Source organism: Topomyia yanbarensis, chromosome 2, assembly GCF_030247195.1.
Source record: "Topomyia yanbarensis strain Yona2022 chromosome 2, ASM3024719v1, whole genome shotgun sequence".
NCBI lineage: Eukaryota > Metazoa > Arthropoda > Insecta > Diptera > Culicidae > Topomyia > Topomyia yanbarensis.
Window position 1 is genome coordinate 187,363,019 of NC_080671.1, and position 15,376 is coordinate 187,378,394.

General features: G+C 33.9%; 1 protein-coding gene across 6 annotated transcripts in view; it reads right to left on the reverse strand.

The window, feature by feature from the left end:
* LOC131682428 (protein split ends) overlaps window positions 1-15,376 on the reverse strand; it is a 283,675-nt gene that overhangs the window by 70,705 nt on the left and 197,594 nt on the right. The window contains exon 3 of one of the 6 annotated variants that reach the window (XR_009304083.1): window positions 5,447-6,699. The exons of the other annotated variants lie outside the window; for them this stretch is intronic. The gene's annotated coding sequence lies outside the window, so the exon portion shown is untranslated. Of the gene's footprint in view, window positions 1-5,446; window positions 6,700-15,376 lie in introns of those variants that run through there. 6 annotated transcript variants of the gene reach the window in all.

Genomic DNA, 15,376 nt, shown 5'->3' on the forward strand with positions numbered 1-15,376 from the left:
GTTCATAAATTCATGAAAACAACATCAAGATTTCGTGAAAAGAACGATTTACGAAAACCGTGATCAAGTTCCTAAAATTATGAATAATAAACCTTGTATTCATGAAATTATTTGTGTTTCCAAAAAACTAGTTCGGCCCGAATATAAACATAGAATTACATTCGATGGTTTGGTTGAATTAGTGTAATTGTTCCCTAGACTTGTTTAGTTTTTGTTATGATTCTGGTTCATATGTTGGGGATACACAACCGATAGTTAAACGATGTTCATGTTTTCAGGTGTTTATTCGTGATTTTCGTAATCTATCATCACGTTACTGCCATGAGTTTACTGTCGGATTTATCTGTCAGAATAGCATAATTTATGCGAACTTAAGATTCCAGGATCTTAGTCGCGATTTTTGATATTTTAATCGAAAGCAATGTGATTTATGATCATGATTTCAGGATCTTAGTCACTATTTTCGTAATTTCTATTCACGTTATAGCGATATTTTAGTCACGAGAAAAGTTATTTATGTCCCGGATTTCCGGATTTTAGCGATGATTTTTGAAATTATTGTCAATAGTGTGATTTATGTTCATGATTGCAGGATCATTGTTACAATTTTCGAAATTCACATGCACGCTATCATATTATATTCTCGAGCTTACATTCGAATTTGATACGTGGAGTGATGTAACTCATGTTCATGATACAGCAGATGATTTTCTTAACTATTTCACGAGCATTTATATTGAATCGTGACTAATATATTACATACCTAGAAAAAATCGTGTAAAATGACGTATCCTATATACGAACGTAAAAATGACACAGTTTTACGTTCGATTCTAATTTTACATGACATTGAATTTCGTAAATCACGTAGTTTTACTCCACATATGGGGTTTGTTTTAAATATTGAAACGTGGAATTTTATAGCATTGCGCATCTAAAGTGCATCTTTCATGTGAAATTAAACAGAACACAGTTATATTTCGTCATTTCATGCATTACGGTTTAGTAAATTGTGTCATGTTTGAAATTACGTCAACGATAAATTTCATATGTTTATATGTGTAGGTATCATGAATTAGTTCACGAGGATTGAATAGGTGAATAATATTTCGAGCTTCGTGAAATACTTCACCATAAAATATAAACCAAGAAATGTGTGAAAACCCAGAAATTTTGTGAAGTAATGTTCCTAAATCTATAAATAAAATCATGAATCAACCTTTTATTTTATGAATAATGTCCATAAAGTCGTGAACTAGTTCTCATACTGAAATTCTTTTTGCTAATAACATGGCGGAAATCGTGACTGAGGTTCACAAAACAGAAACATATATTTCCACTAATAAAAGCGTTATGCGCGCGTTTCTGAAGCGAAAATTAACATGATTATAAAGAACATGATTTTGGTTCATGGTCCTGTTTTAGAAACGTAAAAACGTGATTGTTCCAGAATTTATGGCACTTCATGCACCATTTTGGGAACGTGTATGGGCATTATAAATAAACAAATTTTGAAGAAACCCCTTTGTTTATTTCGGTAATTTAATTGATGTCATAGAAAAAAGATATTTGTGGAGTAGGTCCAGTGAACGAAATAAGTACACCGTACACTATTAACGTCTTAAAATAATAGTTCTACGACCCAATTAAAAGTGAGATCGACTTCTGTGTGATACGGATATTCTCGAAACATTCAGCGGGGCGCTATCGTTATTTGTGCCACATTTGAACCTCACGGCAAGCTTGTGTAACGTGTTCAGAGAAGCATATAGAACTCACTGGAAAAGTGCCTGATTGATTTTGGCGATAACTTGTGGGGGGAAACCTGGATTTTTCTGCAGTATAATGCCGCAATACATTCCTCAAAACGAACAAAATCAGTCCTCGAATCACGAAACATCGATGTTTTTTAATCTGCCGTGGTTTAAACTATTGGGAGGATTTCGTTTCAGCGTGTATTTGCAAAAAGGCGACAATTCGATGTACCACTTCAGCTGAAAACAGCAATTGAACAAGCATGGGCATAAATCGACATGTCGGTCCTGGAGTAATTGATTGATTCAACGACATGACGTCTAGCAGATGTTGCTGAAACACGATGAAAATTACCAACGTATTAAGTTCGCATTTGAAATCTGATTTGCGAATAATAATATTTGAATCGGTTTTGTGCGGTACAAATATTCCTTGTGGGTAATTGTGAATTTATTTAAAAATAACAAGCATAACAATAAGGTAAAGATATGATCCATGTGATTGGTTTCGGTCCAAAGTATTACAAAAAAAAACTGATTTTACTTTGCTATGAGTCGTTTTCATGGTGTACGGTATACAAATTTGGCGCACTGTAGTATCTGACACTGAAGCGTACATAGCGTGAGCTGAGTAATGAGTAGTGTGTTTTTTATGGTCAAAATAGAAGGAATAGACCTCCTTACGAATTATCGCCTTACGAACACCATTAGCGATAATCGGGATTCCACCACATGGTGACATTATTGCCATATATTTTGCGATAGTATGAAGGCCAATTCAAGTCGTCGTATCTCGATGCTGACATCTTCTATGTATACGGGCATGATGACACTTAAGGGGGTTTCTACTATCAAGTTTTTCTTCAATTTCACTTTTTTAAATTAACATACCGCTATGTTTTCCCGAGCACGATTTGCTTTATTTCTTATTCTGTTCCAATTTTATAGTCTCTAATATGTCGAAACACGACACAAAATTAAAAAAAAAGCAAATCGTTACACAAATTTTACAATTCGCAAAATGAAAAAAAATAATCTCGAGGAAACATAACTAACATAACTAAGAAAAATATCAATTTGCTGATTGCAGTTTCAACAATGTAATCTATGACGCTTCAAGGTCGCCAATGTTGTTCTTTTCGGTATGCAAAATTAAAATTTTAATGTGTTCAATAGATACCTTTCGATGAATTCCCCCCAAAACAGCTAGATTTCAAGCCTCAAGAGTAGAGGACCATTTTAACGATTGTAAAAAAGCTCTCTGTCTCGGTGAAACTTGTGAACGCTATCCATAATTCATTCATTATATGACGTAATTGGATACAAGTGATTTCAGTAAGCCACAAACCCATTTACGCATTCAATAATGAATCCCGCGAGGAAGGCTTTTGTTTAAGCGAATCGCATATTTCGCTTCAAATGATCACAACAACAGGAATTCAAGTCACGATTCTTATGTTCTTTAAACAATACCCTCTGGACTTTGGTATCCAATGGGTAAAACAGACCAAAATATTGAGCTAAACGAAGGCAATTATGTGAAAAAATCACCCCAGAGGCAGGATCGCACCTGAAATTCTTGCGACTCCGGCCCACAAACCCTGGACTATGCTGACGTTCGAGACAGTAGTCATGTCCTGCCTCTAAAGCGCACACAACCGCAGCTGTCACCCAACACATTTGTTCTATTCATTTTCCCCGCTAGATACCAAGCACAGGATTTTTTATTATCGTCTGGTGTCTAATTTTAGTTCATTCCCCATCGAACTTTGGTGGGTGACAGAGCCTTGTTAGCACACTAGGTCGAAGGAACTGTCTTGTGTCGATTGCTTTATGCGCTAAAAATGTTGTACCACTACAGAGCACGAAAAAATGAGGCGAATCAAGATCTTGTGAAATGATATTTATAATACAGCGCAATTTTCTTAAATAATTTTGTCACAAGACGGCGACCGTGCAGTACGTTCCGATAGGAGCGTTTCTTTGGAAAGAGATCATGGACGGAAGTCTATCTCTCACAATTTCTGACCTAGAGCTTAACACTAAAGTTTATTGTATCTTTATAATAATACCAGGCGATATATGTAGGATTTTTTCCGATAATTAGATTTTTCGCGAAATAGCTCCTTTTAGTAAATAAACGCCGAAAATGTCATAAAAATCGATACAAAAATTCTACGTAATTCGCTGAACAAATCAATTTTGAATACTCAGAAAAAATTTCAAAAAGATCGAAAATGATTTTTCCGTGATACATATCAGTTCAAAAAATTTGGTTTCGAGAAAGCGTGGTTAAAGTTACGCTCGGGTTATGCATAAAAAGTGTTGTGGCAAAATTTAAAATTTAAACCTTTAGCTACTATTGACACCTTTCATATTTTGGTATCTTATTTTCAACATTCTAAAGCCCATTTGAGCAACCGAAAATAAAAGTCGCAAGGAGAGAACATGCTTCGTAAAACCCGTTTCAAATATATTAGAATATAAAACCCGGATATAAACTTCAAGCATAAAAATCGGACTGGGACTTTCCTTTGTAAGAGTCGAATAAAAAAAACTTTCAGTAAAAAAATCGGAAAAAATATTTCCGATTGTTACAAAGTAGCCGACTTTTAATCTTGAACATCAAGATATAACATCAAGAGATTTTTATACTGAAAGATTTCTGTCCGATTTTTATGATTGAAGTTTATTTCCGATTGCTATATTCTAATGTTTTTGAAACGGGTTTTGCAAAGCATGTTCTATCCTTGCGACTTTTATTTTCGGTCGCATTTTAGACTAATAAAAATATCGATTTTTTTTAATTCTGCTGTGGCGTAACGCTTTAAAGCACTGGCTCGAGCCGAAGTTGAAAGCAGGCTGAGCTGTTTTATTGGCTACCGTATTTTGCCCACAATGGACGGATTTCTTTTGCGACTGGTTTCGAACAAACGGAGAATCCTTTTAATGAATGACTGAATGCTCTTAATTTATAGAAATGCTTCAAAAACCCATCTCCATACTTACTGAATAGATTACCCTCGAAAATAACAAATATTCTCCATTCTGAACACCATAACCAAATCCACTAATTAAAACACATGTTTATCCCGTAATATATTACCAAAACTATCAAACAGTTTATTAGAATATGAATACAATTAAAACCGGTATAAATTATTGATTTCACATCGTAATGTGCATAACAATGTTTGAGTTGAACAATTCTGGAGCATGCTTTGGTATGTGTAACGGTATTAGCGATGACATATGAAAACAATGATCCATACTCTAATGATCTATTAATTTTGACCCAATGATGTAAATCTCCTGGCTAGGAAGTTTTGGGAAAATGAGAGATTTAATCACTGAAATAAAAAAAAAAACAAATAATCAAGCTAAAGCCTAAAAGATAAAGAAATATGATTTACTGGTCACTAGCCTGCTGACAACTGAAATAACGCACAGATACATGGTTTTAAAAAGTTGGACTATGTCCTCAAACTCGCGGGCTTTCTTCCAAATAGTCGCACAGAGTGCTTCAAATAAACTTTTATATGACCGTAATAGTAGACCAATTATGTTCGTTTTTGGAAGATACAAGCTAAATGAGAAAAAATCATAGGAACAATTAGAACCCAATTAGACCGTTCTATTATCATTTCATTTCAGTCAAAATGTTAAGGTTGTTTTTAAACGAATGTACATGAAAATTGATAATTTCGATTCAATCACTTGCGCGAATTGTTGAAATACATATCGAAATGCCGAAATAATCAACTTCACCTATTCCCAAAAATTTACGACTCCACCCTAGTGCAGTCGTTCAATACGGTTCTATTCAAGCGCGCATAAGTTAGTGCAAAGAGACCATTCTAGTATTATTTTTGCAAAACTATCTACGGTATGAGGGTGCGGCTATCAGTACGTGACCGACATCGTATAAGAATATTTCCAACTACAAAAGTACGAAAAAGCTCATTAATTATCTTTTTTTTGTTAAATTCTGTACGGTTATCTACCAGTAGTCTCTACGAACAGAAACAATAGATCATCGCTAGGAAAGGAAAAAGAGAAATTCACCGATAGGGAAATATGCATAGAACTTTCCACGCTACCATTCGTAGACAGACACTACCATGTGAAGAAAGTGCACAGAAGATTCAAAGCGTTCGAATGAAGAGGTATATGTATAAGATATGAAAGTATAAAGGATTACCAGGTGAGATATTGCACAAGCGGTCCCACTTCATCATGCTTTATTCCTTGGTCCTGTAAGTTACAAACTTTTGCTCGGTTTTCTCTGTACACAGACACACGCACACAAGCACCTCACTTAGTTCCGATTCCGTTTTTCTCACCGCAACAGCTTTGTACAAAAAGTGTGTAGAGTTTCCGTGAAATTAATCATTGGTTTTGTACATAAACGAAAGAAAATTCACAACCAAAGAACGATTATCCAAACGAGATTAATCAAGAAAACCCGTGGTGAGTTGATGGATATGATAATGATGATTACAAGTGAGCAATGTTCAGCGATTCGTCCTTAAAATATGAACAAAAGAAGGACTTGTGAATCCGTTCCCGGGAGTAGGGCGTAATTCCCAACCGAACCGCATGCAAGTTCTCCCCGAGCATTCCAGTCCAACGCGTTTCCAGGGAGCTGATCTGTGCTTATCTGCAGGGTGTATGCCGGTGTCTAAAGCACCGAAAAATGTGCAGGGCGACGAGTTTATTCAGTACTAGCAAAATACGATCTGCTTATCCTACGAAACGGCGTTGCGGACGGACGGCAGACGGGTACTCGATCGCTAGATGCTGATTCGGATGTCGGGGAGACCCGGCCCGGATTCCAGTTTAGTCGGAAACAGATTTTCACCAGCACTGAGGGAAAACACACGCACTCGGCAGGTGTGGGGGGAATAAAACGTATACTTACGGCATTTGTTGGCGCGGAAATTACCTGCGAAACAGAGAAGAGAAAAAAAATGGGATTAGTTATTTGTCGAATTGAGAAAAGATCCGAAGATCTACGGCAGAGCTTGGGGACGGTTTCGGGTGAAACTCTCTCTGCGACTCTTTGAGATAATTATACAAATAGCATTAATTTCATAAATCCTAGTAAAAAATCCAGAAGAATCAGCTTCACAAGAGAATTTTTTCAACTCCACGAGAGGAAAATATAATTGCATCGCGGTAGCTGGCTTTTGACTGACGCCAAGCCAAATTCGTGTTAATACTTTCTTGAGCAGATTATTCATATCATATAGATGCAAAATAAGCGAAAATCTATAAATTTCGTTCTAGTCTAGTCTACACATACACAGCCAACGCCCACAATTTTTCTTGTCATTATTAACGTTTGTGGCACATATGGAATATGACACAAGCATTAAAGCGGCCAGGCCAACTGCGCAACGTACAAAATGAAGATGATTCAAAATTATACGGCAATCAAACTATTCATTTAATGAAGAATTTAATCAACGAATTATTTTGAACCTTGAATAAGGAAGAAACGTGGACAACCTTACACAACCGTTTCAATTTGATAAAGGTTTGATAAATCGTTGGGAGTGACTTGGCTAAGAGGGTTAATGTCACTCCTTTGGTTCCGGTTTCCTGGGATGGGGCAGAGGTTATTAGGCCTATCCTAGTTGATGAGCCAAGGTTATATGAGCCTTTACTCGTTCTTGAAAAAAAATCTGTAAATTTCGTTGCTGTACATAATAATAAAAAATGATTATGAGGTTAGGGACCATTCATAAATTACGTAACGCATCAAGGGGGGAGGGTGTACGACAAATTGTGACATGTTGTGACATATGGGGAAGGGGGAGTAAGCTAGATCGTTACGTAACATGTTTTTACTGAAGTAAAAAATTGTTTTCCCGGAATTTATTTCGTAATAAGGGAGGGGGGTATAGAGAAATTTGTGACATTTTGTTACATGGGTGGAGGGGGAGTCAATTTTGGGCAATTTTTGCGTTACGTAATTTATGAATGGTCCCTTATGACCTAGAAAATAAGGAAGAATGTTACAACGGCTTTGATTTTTTTTTTGAAGAAAGTGTGCTCCAATAATATGATTCATTTGGGGCTGTCTTAATCTAGACATCACTGTAAATCTCATATAAAAACGTTATAAAGCAAACCTAGTACCAAAAATTTTACTATTGAAGAAATAAGATTTTTTTTAATTACCAACTATTACCAAAATCTCTATTTTATCGGAAATTCAAAACCTAAAATCAAAATATAGGGGGACTAGGAAAATTCGGAGCTAGTAAGGGTTTATGAGCTGTAGAACGGGAACGTGTCAACCGATTCACAAATAAATTTTTTCCCTGAAATCCTGATCAATTAAGCACATTTTTTTTCTAAGACAACTTTTTCCGATCTTCTACGGTATTGTGTATAAACGGTTCTGTGCAAAAGTACATGAAAGGTCCGAATTACCCCAACCTTGTTCCAATTCGGACCACCCATTTCTTATCGATTTTTATTGCAATATAATTGAATTCCTATTTTAGCATAAGTTATTTCTATTTGATTTTCACAAAATTTTGAACTGTGAAATGAAAAGATCTCTTTGATATATAAAACTTTGTAGTAAATATACGCTAAAAAGTAAGAACTGAGCCCAATCACCTAAAAATAGGTTATGAGCTATAACGTCGAAATCTGTCAACCGATTTGCGAAAACTTATGTTTTTCTGAAAGCTCGACCGACTGCGCACACTTTCCTCTCAATTTGTTTTTCGTGTTCGCGTAAAAGGTACGGCAAAAGGTCCGAATTGGACTAACCCATATTCTATTATTCACATACCGATTAAACAAAAAAGTTGATAGTCTCGCCCAAAACATGTCAAATAAAAGATATTCCATAGTAACAATTGAGGTTTTATGGTAGTTTTATAGCCCCTCATAAAACTTAGATTGCACTTGTAGCATGCTATAAAGCTTAAATTGTTACTTGGGTTATCCAGTTACGATAATGCACTTGATTTAATTAATTGTTGTTGTCGACAAAAATCTTGTTTTTCGGTTTACACATTTTTCAAAAGAAGCGCTCCGAAACAACATTCGTCCCTAGCGCACGCACACGAAAACGGAGAACTGCAAAATTTTGGGAAATATAACAGAGCTACATGACAGCCATGAAAACGATATATACGCTTTTCATAATATTACCATAGCTGAGAAACAGTTGCACAGTGGTCGGAAACGCCAAAAACGTGAACTTAATTCACAAACCATCGAATATATTCAAAGGGTGTCTTTGGAGGAATTGTTCGTATGATTATTCCCTATTAGGAATAATCATACGGAAATTAGGAATGGCTTACTGTGATCGAACTAAAAAAAATAACTTTTTATACAGACGAGGTAAAAAGTTGGTGTCTTTGACAAAGTTTTATAAATGCTCATAGTGCAGAATTTTGTTGAGGAACTTGAGCTTGTAGGACTAAAGGTTATTGATTTATAAGGCGTTTTGTATGGCAACCCTCTTAAACCTAGTTTTTTTAAATATAACTTTTTTCATTGTGACTTTTCGTGCAAACTATGTTCAAGACAAATGTGGAGGTATCAAAACTACATGTCGAAGACTGAATGTAAAAATACTAATTCGTTTCAAAGTTATTGAAGATTTTCACATTTTTTACACCAACTTCAACAATGTATAAGAAAGAAATGTGCAAATCAAAATGTACGAACAGCCACTTTTTTCACTGTCTAAACTATACACAATGAAGCTAAGAAGGTTTAGTGCGTGGCACTCTAGAACCCTATGAATAGGGTAAGCTTACTTTATGTTTTTTTACTTTTTCCATACAAAAATCGGCAATTTTTTTTTCGATTTCTCGGTTTGAGTAAAAGTATCACAAAATTTTGCGATATTCGGATGAAAAATGAATTTTTAACATGTCGTTAAAGCAAGTGAAGTCGAGGATTTCTGTTCAATTCAACTCATTAGAATTGTTCGTACCGTCGAACTTCAAATGGCGATATCTCAAGAACTACACGGCCGAATGGAGTAGTTTTGAGTTTTTGGAAAGAAAAATGAATTGAATGAATGTCATATCAGTAATTTATCTTTATACGTCTTCCAATTTTTGAGATGGTCTCCCCTGTGTCACTTATCATGAATCTGACTCAAAATTTAGTGTAGTTTTAATTTTTATAATTTTGTCACAACTTTGTGACTGTGCTGCGTCGCACACAATTGCACACGCCACAGCAAAGGAAATACATGATGCGTAACGCAATTATTTTTTTGCTTCTTAAGGATATAAAATAAATAAACATAACTCGATTGCGAAAAAACTAAAAAAGACGGTCTGAATTGTCTCGTAGGGAGGTTCGAATTAACCCTACATTGTAAAAGGGTGAAAAAATGCAGAGATTTGCAAATCGTCGCATAGCGCTGCCATGGAGTGGTGCAAATGAACTTGTATGCACCAAATTGTAGCTGATGTTTTAAACTAACAATTAGAATCTTTGACCGATAATTATTTTCACATATATCCACCTAAAAGGGCGATTTGCTTAGTTAGGTCCGAATAGCCCCGGGTTCCGCTAAATAAAACCAATAAACATAATAATATAAAGTTAAAAAAGCATTGTTTGAAATAAGAAAAAAAGTTTAAAAACATAAAAATTAAATACAGTGGATATAATAAATAGTGAAAAGCAGAAATTCCTTAAATTAAAAACCTAATTTAATAAATAATAAAAATTATATAAACGGAATGAATAAAATAATAAAAAGAGAATCGAAGGAATACAATTTTTTCAACTTTCATTTACAGTTGTACAATTGCAGCGATGTGGAGCTCATGGTAAATTGGATCTTAGATGATCCCGCGTGGACCGTGAATCTGATACTTAATTTTTGGTATACGGTTCACATACCAGAAGAAAGTGAGTTATACAAATTTTATGAAATTTTACAAATTTACGAAATTTTAAAAATTTTTAAGAAAATTTACGAAATTTTACAAATTTTACAGATTTAACGAATTTTACAAAATTTTATGAATTTACGAAATTTTACGAAATTTCACGAAATTTTACGAAATTTTTCGAAATTTTACGTGATTTTACGAAATTTCACGAAATTTTATAAAATTTTACAGATTTAACGAAATTTACAAAATTTTACAAATTTTAAGAAATTTCACGAAATTTTACGAAATTGTATAAAATTTTACAAATTTTACAGATTTAACGAAATTTACAAAATTTTACAAATTTTGCAAAATATTACGAAATTTTACGAAATTTCACGAAGTTTACGAAATTTTACGAAATTTTATAAAATTTTATAAATTTTACAGATTTAACGAATTTTACAAAATTTCACAAATTTTGCGAAATTCTACGCAATTTTACAAATTTTACGAAATTTTACAAATTTACGAAATTTTACAAAATTTTACGAAATTTGGCAAATTTTACGAAATTTCACAAATTTTACGAAATTTTGCGAAATTTTGCGAAATTTTACAAAATTTTACAAATTTTACAGATTTAACGAATTTTACAAAATTTTGCGAAATTTTACGAAATTTTACAAATTTTACGAAATTTTACGAAATTTTCGAAATTTTCGAAATTTTCGAAATTTTTGAAATTTCACGAAATTTTACGAAATTTTACGAAATTTTACAAAATTTTACAAATTTTACAGATTTAACGAATTTTACGAAATTTCATGAATTTTACGAAATTTTGCGAAATTTTATAAAATTTTACAAATTTTACAGATTTAACGAAATTTACAAAATTTTACGAAATTTTACCAATTTTACGAAATTTTATAAGATTTTACAAATTTTACAGATTTAACGAAATTTACAAAATTTCACAAATTTTGCAAAATTTTACGAAATTTCACGAAATTTTACGAAATTTTATAAAATTTTACGAAATTTTATAAAATTTTACAAATTTTACAGATTTAACGAATATTACAAAATTTTACAAATTATGCGAAATTTTACGCAATTTTACAAATTTTACGAAATTTTACAAATTTACGAAATTTTACAAAATTTTACGAAATTTGGCAAATTTTTCGAAATTTTACAAATTTTACGAAATTTCAAGAAATTTTACAGATTTAACGAATTTTACAAAATTTTACAAATTTTGCGAAATTTTACAAATTTTACGAAATTTTACAAAATTTTACAAATTTTACAGATTTAACGAATTTTACAAATTTTACGAAATTTTTTTTATGTTCTTCTATGTTTGCGAGATCGTGGGCGAAGGTGCGCATGAATGATCGCGAACGTTTGAATGTTAACGTGTTTGTTCCTTGTGTTAGCCTGTATGTAACTTCGCTTGCATATATTCGATTTTATAGCCGCGTGACCATTCGCATATTCGCGTGTATTCTTGAATGATCACACGAGGACCATGAATCTGATTAATTTTAGTATATGGTTCAGATACTAGAAAAACGTTCCCCCATATCACTAGAGTTCCTGGTATAGTTGCCATGGAATCTAAGCGTCATTTTTTTATGGATTGGTCCAACCTAAGGCATGAGACTAGGCTGCTAGGACCGAAGGTAGAGACTTCCGGACGTGACCGATTCATGATCGCGTAAGCGGGGGGGTCAATGGTTGAGATAGCGTTTGTAAATCTCTAGTCGCTAGAATGGACGATTGAAATTGCATATTCCCGTTTGTGATCAGGTTTGTGTTATCGCGAAGAACACGAGCGTTTGTACGTTTTGAATCCGGATAATCGAATTCTAAAGAAAAGCTTTTTTCTTCATGCAATATATTTGCTATATGTTGAAAAACTGTATCTAAGGTACATTCATAAATGTTTGACTTATGGTACATGTATTAATGTTTGACTTATGGACGAATATCGAACACTTTATATTCTATAAAGTGAAAGCAAGACATGTAATAAGTGATTTAGCTAACTTATTTTATTTTAAAGTATTGTGTTCGTTTAATTTGGAATAATGTACTTATGTTTGGTCTAATAATCAAGACGCATAAAACTAAATTCTCTGCGTGAAACTTCAGTCAACTTAATACTGGTTTAGGTAAATTCACACAGAAATAACAACTTAATTTGAGATTACGCACCACTGGTTTGTATACAACAACAAAACTTTGGGAATCCTCTAAGAGAAGCCAGACGCTAGATTCCTCTCAGAAGCCCAAAAATTTGTTTCAAAACCATCCAACACAAGTCCACTAATGGACGCCTGCTGAACGGTGTGCTGGGCGTCGCCCAACGTTGGTCCAACAAAGAACCAGCATTGGACGATTTTGAAACATGGATTTCTTAGGGGGATGAATTTTGCGCACGTTACGAATATCAAAAATGCATAACTTTTTATGCGAACGACACCAAGAAGCGTGCGTTGTTCAATCAACAGCAGTATCATCATCGCTCTAGAGCCGAACCAATCAGAAACTAGCTGAATCTTGGTTCTTGGATATTTTTAGCTATAAGTAATACTAAAACATGCTCCAACAGATTTGATTCAGAATTAACGTAGGAGTTCGTTGCAGAATTACGAATTTTTCTAATTTGGTTCTGCGGTATTCAATTTTTTTCATACATCCTCGTGTCACCCTAATAAGTATGCTTGTTTAAACGCATTAAATGATTCAGTTTGTTATACATCGTCGCACAGTAAACTTTTTTCTCTTGTTTGCTAGGTGCATCCAGGATCTGCATTTGACCATTGTTCGGCGTTCTACCGAGTCGCTTAAAGGCTGTTCAGTGCATCTACTTCGTAAAGAATGATTAGCGCTGTTCTTTTCAGAGCGGTGCAAAGTACTGACTACAGTGAAGATCCTATTTTATTAGTCCCCGTGTTTATACGCTTCCAATTTTTTCTACAACAGAGTTTGTAAGCTTTTTGACCCGATTTTGTCAGCCACATTTAAGGCATACCCTAGTAACAATTGTGGTTTTATGATAGTTTTATAGCCACTGATAAAACTTAGATTGCACTTGTAGCTTGCTATAAAACTTCAATTGTTACTTGGGTAGTCTTCTGATTTAATTCCCCTATGTTACACGGTGGAATTAAAGCGAAAGCCTTGGCGTGTGTTAAGAATTCAAAATGTCGATGTTCTTAAAGTATTTAAAAAGTTTCAATCTTTTTTCAAACTGATGCGATAATAGACTGATTGCGAAGAATATTTTAGGGTTTTATTTTGTACCTTAGATAGACCCAAACAATCTGAAACCAATATATTCAAATCACGTCGGTTCTAAATACATAATGGGGCTCACAAAATCGGTCATTGTATTCATTCTAAAAATAACAGAGAAAATCACAGGCATCTACAGGAAAATGTAGTTTGTAACCAATCGATTAGGTGCAGCAAATTTTATAGCACACCGCATTGAATTGAAATATTTGTTGATTAAATGAAATCTCTTTATCTTTGTCAAATTATTGTAATTTTCAATAGTTTAAAATTTTGTGCTTACAGGGAATGTAGCTGATATCAATTTCTATCGATTTTTGCATTTAAATATTGTTTCTTTTGTTGTAAAAAATGCGAAATTTCTGTATTTTCACGTATTTTTGTGAATATTTTGTGAGAACATAAAATTCTGGTTTTTCAAAAACTGTAGCTGGTATCAATTGTAATCGATTGGTGTACGAGAATATGTAAGTAGTAATAAAATGAAACATAGCCTTTTGAATAAAGACCGATATTATTTTTGGTATGTTCAACAACACTGTAATTAAACTGTGGAACAATGTTTGCAAAGACGGCCTACAGCAAAAGCCAATCCCCGTCGATCATACAGTCGGCCACGCCAGCGTGCACAGGCTGGTGGTTTACCGTTAGTTTGGGCTGGTACAGAGTATGAAAAAAACACAAAACATTAAAAAGACTTATAAGCCCTCTCGGTCTCCGGGATGTACCACCATCGAGGCGTAATGCAATAACCATCTTAAAGGAATTGTTTTTAAGGGGTTCTTTAAAACTGATACAGGAAATATGCTTGTTAATGTTTACTATACCGTTAACCTAGAGGAGGGGATAAAGTAAGTAAATTTTGTTATAAGTTATGACTTTGCTGCGACATGATCATTTTGTCTCTCCAAGATTTCACATATTGGTAAAACAGTAAATCAAAAGTCGATCATTACATACAATGATTATTTTCAAAGATTTTGAAAGATTTTTAGCACGTTTGATAGCAGAAGATGAAAAATATTTTTCATTCTACCAAGGGGAGAAATTTGGGATTATTTGTTTGTTTTAATACAGATATATTAACCTTTAATCTTAGGTCTTATATTGCCTCACTTTTACCTGAGCTTAAAAGGTTTTCTTGGTATATTAAATTTGACCCCCTAGAAACCCGCTGAAGATGCTTGATATACCATCATTTTGTGGCATTCAACGTTGGCGGAATTGTACCTGATGCCGCATACCCACTTTCTAGGAGGTTTTCTTAATTTGCGGGCACTAGGGTGAATGTACCAGTAGTCGCATACTTAAGGAAAACTTTTGTTAAAAATCGATGAATAGACCTATGGGCAATGTTAATACATTAAACGGAAACCTTCTATCCCTACTTCATAGGAAAAAGACGGTTTATTAACCAATTTATGTATTCAAAACCAGTTG